General features: G+C 39.8%; 1 long non-coding RNA gene across 1 annotated transcript; it reads right to left on the reverse strand.

Annotated features, from left to right (window-relative positions):
* Positions 1-10228: 10228 nt before the first annotated feature.
* LOC147484394 (uncharacterized) lies at positions 10229-11453 on the reverse strand. The gene is made up of 2 exons (XR_015204083.1): positions 11079-11453; positions 10229-10609 (listed from the first exon to the last, which is right to left on the reverse strand). It is a non-coding gene; the product is annotated as an uncharacterized LOC147484394 (long non-coding RNA).
* Positions 11454-12113: the final 660 nt, after the last annotated feature.

Raw genomic sequence — 12113 nt, forward strand, 5'->3', positions numbered from 1 at the left:
GAACCAAACCGCTTGGTTTGTTTTAATTAGGGGTGGCCGGTGGTGGCTGTGTGGTGGTCGGTGGTAGTTGGTTGAAATTGGAGAGGAAGGAGATGAACAGTAGCCAAAAACGATTTTGGGCTTGGGCCAAAATCGTGGGCTAATATCTTTTTATTTTGGATTTTAAATATTTGACTTAAGTTAGACTATGGGCCCTAGTGCTTTGGGCTTTTGGGGTTTTGGAGTTTAGGTTAGGTTGACCAATTTTGACTGTTGACCAGAGTGGACTCTGACTTTGACTGTTGACCAGAGTGGACTTTGACTTTGACTTTGACCAGGGTTGACTTTGACCAGTTGACCCGAAAAGTTGACTTTTTCCTAAAATTATGATTAGGTCTATTAGGATAAGTCTAGGACTACTAGCATGTTTGACTTAGGCTAGGACCTTTATAAATATACTTGTGTACGTGTATTTACTGCTTTGTGATTTTTTTCAGTCTTTTACGATACACAACGTTCTGACACTTATACATTCATGCAAATTAATAATGCGTAAACTAAAAATAATTGAATCAAGATATTCTTACGTTCTCTGAAATAATCTATTCAATAAAAATATAAAATACAATAATGCGTAAGCAAAACTTACCGCACCCTTTTAGAACTCTCCACGTCTCAAGTTTTGGAACTGAGTTTTATGAGTGATGATGTCATATGTTAGGTGGGCATTTATTGAATGTGCCATAAATGGCCCGTTAGTGTTATATAAGGGTATTCATTAAATGTGTCATGAATGACCCGGGATTCATTGAATGTGCCATGAATGACCAGATTGTAGTGGACCGCACTAAAGAGGAACTAAGGTATTAAGCCTTGCGGGTAAGTTGTATTCTTTGAGTGTATGGGGAATGTAGGATTGGGTATTCCTTGAATGTGGCAGGAATGACCCGGGGCATTCATTGAATGTGCCATGAATGGCGATTAGTGATATGATAGGTATTCTTGAATGTGGCGGGAATGACTAAGGTATTCATTGAATGTCATGAATGACGAGTTTTGTGCCCAAAGAGGCTGTGAAATATGTGTATGAAAGCCCGAGGAGATGGCTATGATATTGTGGTATTCGGTGGGAGAGAGGCACACAGGGAATGTGTGATTTGGCAAATGTGTGGAGTGCAAATCGTGGAGTAGGTACTAAAGGGTGGGTGTATAAGAAAAGTAATTGAGTAATTGATAAGAGAAATGGATTTGTTTATCTGAGTGTGCTTTGGGTTTACCTTTGAATACATATAGAATATCTACATATGTTATATATACAAGTTCTAACTTTCTTTTGCATGAGGGTAGGACTTAATAATATTTTGTCTTGAGGACGCGGTCCTACCTATCTTATAAATGGGCGGACATCGGTAAAGTGTAATTCAATTATTTAGATATTAAAAGGAGTTATTAGAATGAGTTAATAAAATGGAAGTTAATAAAATGGAAGTTTTGCTTGGGAAGAAACTATGCCGGTTGAGATACGGAATTGGAACTGTCTTCCAATTTGAGAATGATTAGGTTATAATAGATATAAAGTGTTAGTTGGATAAGTAAAGTTTGAAATGTTTATATGTATTTAGTCTACTCATACCAAACAAATTCAATTTGATGACCCATGTTTGCTTTGTTTTGTAACGTGGGTGTGTTCTTGGGAACATAGGTGGAAAGCTGGTGGAACATGGCGTGTGATTGGGATTCGTGCCTGGAGCGGTCCGTTAGTTTTATTTTAGGTTTGATTTCTTGGTTGGAAGAATGTAATAACGTAGTTTACTTTTTTCATGGCATGAGGACATGGTAGTGATGAATTTTATTTGGAGAGTTTGTTTGATGTTTTATTTGGAAGGATGTTATCTTAATAAAGAGATTGCGGATAATTGTTGGGATTATTGTTATTTAAGTTGTTTCTTTTATGACATGGCTATTAGGGTTTGTATGTGTAGTATTCTCCGTCATAGTCTGGGTTTTTAAACAAGTGAACCTAGTGATGTTTGAGATAATTATATTTCAAATATTCACTTTGTTATTGTTTAGAAATTCGGCTGTGACATTTTGGGTATCGAACTAGGTTAGCTTAGTGTTGGAAAGTCTAAGTGATCCGGATGTGGAATGTGGGTTATAGTGTTGAGAGTTTTGGATATATGTGAATATTAATGGGAGTTTTGTTTGAACCGTAGATCATGGTTGAGAGACGAAATGGTAATACTAATGGACTGCAGTGAACACTCCAGTCACATATATCGAGAATACAGATTGAATCGGTTGTTGCAGGCTATCTGAGAATAACCATCGATTCAGGGAGATCCTTTTGCTAAAAGCTTGATAAGGAGTTTGGTACTCTTGGTGGGCGGCGATTCTTGGTGTTGGGAATGTGATTGCAGTGAGTCTTGGATTCAAAGTGGTGAAAATGTCTTTGGCGTATTGCTTCTCGAGGTTGAAGCGAGGAGTTGGCGCTTCACCAACTTGATGACGCCGCTAGGTTTTGGTGGCGAAGCTCTCACCCCTAGTCGGACACTAGAACTTTGACTTGGGAAGACTTGAGGTTAGATTTGAGAGTAAGTTCATTCCGAGGCGATGAAAGAAAGCGGTTGGCTCAGCAGTTCTCTGAGTTGACTCAAGGCGGAAGATGCGGATTTGGGTATGTGACCAAGTTTAATGAGTTGTCGAGGTTTGCTCCCTATCTTGTGGATCGACAAGAAGAAAAACCAAAAGTTCATCGTGGGTTAGAGAGTCACTTGTCCGGCAAGTTGATTCCTTTGATGGGGACACTTTTGATCGCGTGTGTTGGACTTGGCCTTGAGATATGAGGGAGAAATGCACCCTAAGAGAGTCGAGGGGAAGAGGAAGTTTGGTGAGATACCGGTTGTTGGTCCTAGGCCTTTTGAGAGAAGGTGGCGGCCGAATCGGTTTAGGCCTTTATGATATACTTAGAGGGTTCCGTTTGAGACCACCATCGTGGATTTCGGGGAGGATTTCATCGCCGGGGTGTATTCGACCCAGGGGAGGATTTCATCGCGGAGGTGGTTATAGGCCACCGGGCGACCGAGGCTTTAGACCTCGGGGAATCGATGGCGAGGCGGGTCCTCGGCCTTCGGTCGAGCTCCCCTCTTCCGTATCGACAGCGGAATTACTTTTACCCGCACCGGACCAATGCTCGAGCCATAGTTCTGTTGAAAGGGCTTTTGGGAGTGTAGCGGTGGGGCATTTATCTCGTTATTGCCCTACCAAGCGGGGTAATCGTGAAACGAGCACCGGCACCGGTCACTCGTGCTAGAGCCTATCTTGTATATGCGGGACACAGGAATGTTGAAGGTACCTTTAGTTCATCTCGGTTTACATTGAGTTTTGTTTGATTCGGTGCTTCACATTCCTTTATATCTCGTCAGTATGTTGAGAAAGAAAGTTTTAAAACTACCCTTTTATCTAAGCCCTTGTGTGTTGAGACACCGTTAGGAGGTTCTGTTACCTTATATGACGAGTGCAAAGGTTTTAAGTTATGTTTCTTAGAACGTGTCTTTATGGTAGACTTGATCGTTTTGGGGTTTGAGGGTTTCCATTTCATACTTGGTATGGATTGGTTGATGCGTTATCATGTTACCTTGGATTGTGCAAGGAGGGAGGTTATAGTGAATACACGGCATGCCGAGGTTGATTCACACTGTGTGTTAGTAAGGAGGACTCGGTGATGTCTAGCTTCACGTGCTTCATAGAGATACCCCGAGGGATATCAGCCCGATGTGGAAGTAGTGAGAGACTTCGAGGATGTTTTGAGGGAGATTCGGGGTTGCCACCCAAGAGGGAGGTGGAGTTTCGTGATAGACTTGTTACCGGGGACCGCACGGTTTCAAAGTCGACTACTGAGGTTGGCACCTAAGCTATTGGGCCGAAATGAAAGTGCAAGTCGAGGAATTACTCGGGAAGGGGTAAGAGTTTAATGTTCTTGATTTTTTTTTTGGCTTAACCATATCTTTTTGAGTATATGGGTTTGAATCTTTTAAGGTGTGTATGACCGGGTTCATACGACCGAAAGCAACTTCACCACGGGGAAGTGCGCTGCTATTTTGTTTCAAGAAGGATGGTACTTTGAGGATGTGTATTGACTTGACGGGGATTTAAATCGGTGACTATAAAAATAAGTATCCGCTTCCTAGGATTGATGACTTGTTGGATCGGTTGAAAGGGGCTAAGATATTTTGAAGTTTGATTTAAGGACCGGTTATTACCGGATGGGAGTTGAAGAGAAGAGTATTCCTTTGGTGCATTTAGGACTTCGGTATGGGTTGTATGAGTTTTTCAGTGATGCCTTTTGGGTTGCGAATGCACCTGCATTCTTTATGGACCTGATGAATCGTATATTCAGGCCCTTTTTGGATAAATTTGTGATTGTTTTCATTGATGACATTTTAGTGTATTCACAAAACATAGAAGAACATAAGATGCATTTGAAGATAGTGATGCAGACGTTCAGAGAACATAAGCTGTATGCTAAGTTTAGCAAGTGCCATTTTTGGGAAGAAGAAATTCGTTTCTTGGGACATGTGGTATCTAGTGAAGGGATTCTTTGTGGACCACGAAAAGGTTTTGCAGGTGAAAGAATGGAAACAACCAACCACTGTTACAGAGATTAGAAGTTTATTGGGGTTAGCTGGATATTATCGGAGATTTATTGAGAAGTTCTCACTTATTGCACTCGGCCACCAAGTTAACTAGGAAAGATGTGAAGTTTATGTGGACTAATGATTGTGAGAAAGCTTTCCTAGAATTGAAACAGAGGTTGACTCATGACTCAATTCTAGTAATCCCCGACTAGAGGCGGAAAGCTAGTGGTTTTACAGATGCTAGTGGAACTGGTTTTGGGTTGCGTGTTAATGCAAGACCGAGGAAAGGTGGTGTCGTATGCTTCCACGACGGTTGAAGATACACGAGAGCGTTATCCTACTCATGACACGGAGTTAGCGGGAGTGGTTTTGCTTTGAAAGTATGGAGACATTATTTATATGGTGAGAAGTTCGAGCTTTACGCGGATCACAAGAGTTTGAAGTATCTTTATTCACGGAAGGAGTTGAATATGAGACACCCGAGAGATGGATGGAGTTCATAAGTAGTTATGATTTCGAGATTCATTATCACGGAACAATGGCAATGTAGTTCTTGGATGCACTTAGTCGATTGCACGGTGTTTTGACCACTCTTATGGTGCAAGAGTGGAAGAGTTTAGAGACTATAGCGACTTATGATGTCCGGACTACACCCATCTGAGATGATGGGGGTATATATGTAGTTTGGAGGTTAGGCGGTGATTTTCGGTAGAGTGATTGCCATGCAACCACGAGACCGATTTCTTTTGAGTCGGTTGGATGATCCGGTCATTGATATTTTAGATGATTGTCCGTCCGATTGGGCGATGGATTACGATGGAGGATTGAGATTTCATGAGAGATTATGTGTACCCGGATGATGCGAGTTAAAGAAGGAAATATTATATGAAGCTCATCGTTCTCGATTTATAATTCATCCTGGAGGAACGAAGATGTACCAAGACTTGAAGAGGACCTTTTGGTGGGAAGGAATGAAAAGAGATGTCGGAGAATATATTTCTCAGTGTTTAACTTGTCGGCGAGGTTAAAGCAGCGAGCATCGAGAGGCCTTCTGGATTATTGCAGCCATTAGAGATACCGATGTGGAAATGGGATCACATTTCTATGGATTTCATTGATGGTTTACCTAAGTCTCGGAGAGGTAATGAATCTATTTGGGTTATTGTTGATCGTCTAACGAAATATGCTCATTTCATCCCTATTGACGTACGTAGAAATACAGATAAGTTAGTTTCCTTGTACATTCGGGAAGTGGTAAGGTTACATGGGATTCCAGTGAGTATTGTTTCAGATCGAGATCCTTTGTTCACTTCCGAGTTTTGGAAGAGTTTTCAGCGTGCTATGGGCACTAGTTTGGCGATGAGTCATTGCTTATCATCCTCAGAACGGATGGGCCACGGAGAGGGTGAATCAGATATTAGAAGATATGTTACGGTCTTGTGTAATGGATTTTGGTGGAGGATGGGAGGAGCATTTACCTTTGGTGGAGTTTGCATATAATAACAGTTTCCAGTCGAGCATTGGTATGACACCCTTTGAGGCTTTGTATGGGCGTCCATGTCGATCACACGCTTGTTAGGCGGATGTGGGAGACCAAAGTATTGCTTGGGCCTGAGATAGTGAGAGAGACATCCGAACAGATTAAAGTCATTAGAGAAATGATTAAGACAATTGAGTAGGCGGAAGGGTTATGCAGATTTGAAGAGGAAGCGGGTAGAGTTTTCTCAGAAGATTTTGTGTTTTGAAGGTTTCCCTATGAGAGGAGTTATGAGGTTTGGCATGAAAGGAAAGTTGAGTCCCCGATATATTGGACCATATGAGATAGTAGCCTCCGTTGGTAGTTTGGCGTATCGTCTTGCTTTGCCGCCTAACTTAGCGATGATTCGATGTCTTCCCGCGTGTCTATGTTACGGAAATGTGTGAAAGATCCATCGAGGTTGTTCACCCCCAGAGCTAGAGTTGAGCGATGATGTAACTTTTACAGTGAGGCCTATCATGATAGTAGATAGGGATGTGAAACACCTTAGAAGGAGGATTGTAAACTTGGTAAAAGTGCGATTGGAGTGAAAGGAAAATGGCGTGACACGGGAACTTGAAGATAAGATAAGCGGATGCACCACGAGCTTTTCTCGACCGCTTACCTTGAATCTCGGGGCGAGATCCTTTTAAGGTGTGTATATTATAACACCCCGTCTTTTATTTGCTTTTCCTATAATAATATTAATAGTAATAATAATAATAATAAGGTAAACAGTTAAAACAAAAATAGGATACCAAGTAGTTCGGAAAAAAGCCCGTAAGCAAGTAGATAGGTTTAAAACCCTTTGTTTTACGGGGAGGTTTTAAGAAACTAGAAAATAAGGGTTTCTCACGTAGAGTTTTTAGGGAAAAACAAAAAGGGAAGAGTTTTACTGAAAAAGTTTGGATCAAGGAAGATAATCTTTTCGGGGAGCTGTTCGGGCTGTTCGGTTTATAACGGTGAGTAGTCATAATACGTTATATTTCTTTTATTTGTTTCGATTAAGCATATCAATAATGCCGTTTTCTCTTATTGCGATATCGTCAATTCTGTTAATGGTGTCGACTATATTAGATACCATTTGAACCATCTGATGAGATAAACTAGGGCGACCGGCATTTAAACCGTCAGAGTCTCGACATAGTGGGTGATGGCGTCGCCAACAAGACAAAAAGCAAACCAAACCGTCCTTCCCTGTGTTATTTTGGTTTGAAGTATACTTTATTTTTTTATTTGTGGTGATGTTGGAACTGTTAGTGCTCTAATTGGGGTAGATGGGTTGTTGGTGTCGCGAGGTGGGCTCCGGAGGAGTTCAATGGCGACAAAATCAACATTCAAATCGCTCGCGTTTTTGATTGTTTGATTAGTGTTTTGTTTGGGTTTTGTTGAGAATTTGTTGTTGGGTTGAGGTGGATGTGTTGGTGGTGGATTGGGTGTTGGAGAGTGGACAATTGAAGCTTGAAAAAACCTTTAATGGCGTCGGCCGAATTTTGCAAAAGATAACGAGAATCAAGTATTGTTGATATGGGTAGCTAGGGTTTTCTCCCCGAACCAAACCATTTGGGTTTGTTTTAATTAGGGGTGGCCGGTGGTGGCTGTGTGGTGGTCGGTGGTGGTTGGTTGAAATTGGAGAGGAAGGAGATGAGCATAGCCAAAAAGCGATTTTGGGCTTGGGCCAAAATCGTGGGCTAATATCTTTTATTTTGGATTTTAAATATTTGACTTAAGTTAGACTATGGGCCTAGTGCTTTGGGCTTTGGGGTTTTGGAGTTTAGGTTAGGTTGACCAATTTTGACTGTTGACCAGTGGACTCGACTTTGATCTGATTGACGAGTGGACTTTGACTTTGACTTTGACCGGGGTTGACTTTGACCGATTGACCGAAAAGTTGACTTTTTCCTAAAATTATGATTAGGTCTATTAGGATAAGTCTAGGACTACTAGCATGTTTGACTTAGGCTAGGACCTTTATAAATATACTTTGTATGCGTGTATTTCTTGCTTTGTGATTTTTTGATCTTTACGATACAACGTTCGACACTTATACATTCATGCAAATTAATAATCGTAAACTAAAAATAATTGAATCAAGATATTCCTACGTTCTCGAAATAATCTATTCAATAAAATACAATAATCGTAAACAAAACTTACCGCGACCCTTTAGAACTCTCCACGTCGAAGTTTTGAACCGAAGTTTTATGGTGATGATGTCATATGTTAGGTGGGCATTTATTGAATGTGCCATAAATGGCCCGTTAGTGTTATATAAGGGTATTCATTGAATGTGCCATGAATGACCGGGATTCATTGAATGTGCCATGAATGACCAGATTGTAGTGATCGCTAAAAGGAACTAAGGTATTAAGCACTTTGGTAAGTTGTATTCCTTGAGTGTAAACGGGAATGTAGGATTGGGTATTCCTTGAATGTGGCGGGGAATGACCGGGGCATTCATTGAATGTGCCATGAATGGCCCGATTAGTGATATGATAGGTATTCCTTGAATGTGGCGGGGAATGACCTAAGGTATTCATTGAATGTCATGAATGACACGAGTTTTGTGCCCAAAGACATGAAATATGTGTATGAAAGCCCGAGAGATGGCTATGATATTGTGGTATTCGATTGGGGAGAGAGGCACACGAGGAATGTGTGATTTGGCAAATGTGTGGAGTGCAAATCGTAGAGTAGGTACTAAAGGGTGGGTGTATAAGAAAAGTAATTGAGTAATTGATAAGAGAAATGGATTTGTTTATACTGAGTGTGCTTGGGTTTACCTTTGAATACATATAGAATATCTACATATGTTATATATACAAGTTCTAACTTTCTTTGCGGGAGGGTAGGACTTAATAATATTTTGTCTTGAGGACGCCGGTCCTACTCTCTTATCTGGCCGGACATCGGTAAGTGTAATTCAATTATTTAGATATTAAAAGGAGTTATTAGAATGAGTTAATAAAATGGAAGTTAATAAAATGGAAGTTTTGCTTGGGAAGAAACTATGCGGTTGAGATAACGGAACTACACCGGTCTTAAGTCGAGAATGATTAGGTTATAATAGATATAAAATGTTAGTTGGATAAGTAAAGTTTGAAATGTTTATATGTATTTAGTTTACTCATACCAGCAAATTCAATTTGCTGACCCATGTTTGTTTTGTTTTGGCAACGTGGGTGTGTTCTTAGGAACATAGGTGGAAGAAAGCGATGGAACCATGGCGTGTGATTGGGATTAGTGCTGGAGGCGGTCCGTTAGTTTTATTTTAGGTTTGATTTCTTGGTTGGAAGAATGTAATAACGTAGTTTACTTTTTCATGGCATGAGGACATGGTAGTGATGAATTTTATTTGGAGAGTTTGTTTGATGTTTTATTTGGAAGGATGTTATCTTAATAAAGAGATTGCGGATAATTGTTGGGATTATTGTTATTTAAGTTGTTTTTTTTATGACATGGCTATTAGGGTTTGTATGTGTAGTGATTCTCCGGCGTATGCGGGTTTTAAACAAGTGAACCTAGTGATGTTTGAGATAATTATATTTCAAATATTCATTTTGTTATTGTTTAGAAATTCGGGCTGTGACACTCTGGGACCTAATATTGGTCATCACTCAAATCTACCACCACCACCACCACCACTGCCACCTCACAGCTCGATGCCTCAATAATCATTACCATTCAAAATTATTGCGGACTGGACTACATTATAATAGTGTGTCGATCAGTAAGCAAGAACCGAAATCAGATTTTTGTTCAAGTGTTGTTCAGACCATTTTTTTATTTATCATGTTGAATTTGGCTTGTATAATATGGTGGAGCAACGGAGCGTTGAATTGGGGGTTGGATCCCCTGACCCTTGTATCACTGGAACTTGAACCAATATGGGATAGACCGTAGACGTCATGTCAGTTCATCGAAAAATGTCTCTTTCTTGTACTCACTCTCCTTTTTATCGGTTTATGCTAATTTGTTTAGTGTTTTGTAATTGTGTGGTGACGCTATTACTTATACTGGAGCAGTAAAATTTAAACATTTGCGGGATAAGTTTGTTTCCATGGGAATTTTTCTCATATGAATCAAACACAACGTCTTGACTAGGCAAAGGAACTGAACTTCATAGTGATGAGTGTGAAGCAAGTACATTTGCACAAACTCGCATCAGCTGCTAACCATGTTATAGCTAATTACATGGAAGCTTGATGCTCCGTGACAATGCTACACAAGCGCACATACTGGAAATACCCCCACGTCCCCCACCATGCTCCTAATATAGCTGTACCACTTGTGATGGATTATTTCTGAAGCTCGATTACCCCCGTTCGTAGCAACTGGATATCCAACCATTCCTTTCTTCAGGTGTATGCAATACCTATAAATGAAGCTCAACTACAACTGCGCTGAAAGAGAGAATGGTTCAGACCCTAGAGGATAAGTAGTATGTCCAAGTATTTCAGATCCTGTTATCCTGGTCCTGCAGATAAAGTGTACCAAGTGCATGAGTCCCTGATCTGCTACAAAAACAACATTAATTACAGGAAACATCTTTTCCAGAATGAAAGATCCATCATCCATGTCGAACCGAATGATTTTGACTTTAAGGTGACTATTTAGTTAGTTCACCTTCGTTGGATCTTCATCTGTTCTTTTGAGTCCTACAGAGTCTTGTTACTTACTATAGCTTAATTCTACATTGATCAGAGGGGCAAGAAAGATAAGAAAAGTATCAGAACATAAAAAGATTAATTAGATTGCTGAACGAACAAGGAATCCAGAACTGGTTGCTCTTGTTGCCCTGTTGGTGAAATGACCCAAGAACAAACCCTTCAAACAGACTTAACTAAAGATGTGCTTGTAGAAATACATGCTTTCTCTAACAGATTTTAGCTAATAAATCTTTACAATCATCAGCTAAAATCGTACTTGCTATGCAAATAACATACCTGAATATTGATGGAATGATCAGCCCACATGAAAAGTACCAACATCACCATTCCTAATTGCAAGAGATATTTCATGAGCAACAGTCAAACATGAAGAAATCCAACCACAGAGAGCCACCCACACCATCTTACTCATCCAAAGTCTCATTCCCCATGGCATTACCATGTCCAGATTTAGCAAACTCTCACTCTCTTCTTGATCAAATCAGAAAAAATAAATAAGGCCAACACCAGAACTTCCTTGAAATTTGTTCCTTGTCAACAAAAGTTGGATAAAACTCAATGGTTATTTCAGAGTTTTCTTTTGGGAGGGACCACACATTCTAGATAGGATCAAAGTGGGACAGCAGCTGTAATTGGAACCTCAGAGAATTTAAGAAAGAATAGGGGTCAGAGGAGCAGCAGGTCTTTATATGGTATCAGACACACGAATAAAAGCAGATTCTGTACTGTTCCCTGTTTAAGCTTAAATCTGTTTAAGATTAAACAAGAATTTTTTTTTTTTAATCTGTTTTATATGAGATCAGTAAATCGCTAGGAGAGATCGATTTCTGATATCATCACCCAAAAATTTTACTGACTTTGCTAAACAATTTATTAAGCGTGCTTTGATTTTTCTATAAAAGAAATATCCCTTGTGTTAATATAAGGCGATAAATTGAAATTTGAAAGAATAGTCAAGAATTTTGAGATTACTAAAATGTTGACAAAGCCATAAGCTCACCAAGATTTCAAAACTTTCAACAAAATATCACTAGGTGAGAGTGTCCATCCCGACGAAAAAAACTAATCCCAATGCAAACGTGAATGACTGGGCCCGTGAAAACAAAGTGAATACTTTCTACTGCCACTTTATTTATATAAAAAATACTACTATTATTTTTTTTTTCTTCTACACCAGCAAAATTTTATTATACTAGCATTAAAAAGACACAAATCACAACTATCGTCCATCCATGGTAGGAGAAAACTATTATACTATCGTGGTGATTTCAAAAAACAATTAGTCCACACAAATCACAATTATTAGATATG

Source organism: Coptis chinensis, chromosome 8 (genome assembly GCF_015680905.1).
Source record: "Coptis chinensis isolate HL-2020 chromosome 8, ASM1568090v1, whole genome shotgun sequence".
NCBI lineage: Eukaryota > Viridiplantae > Streptophyta > Magnoliopsida > Ranunculales > Ranunculaceae > Coptis > Coptis chinensis.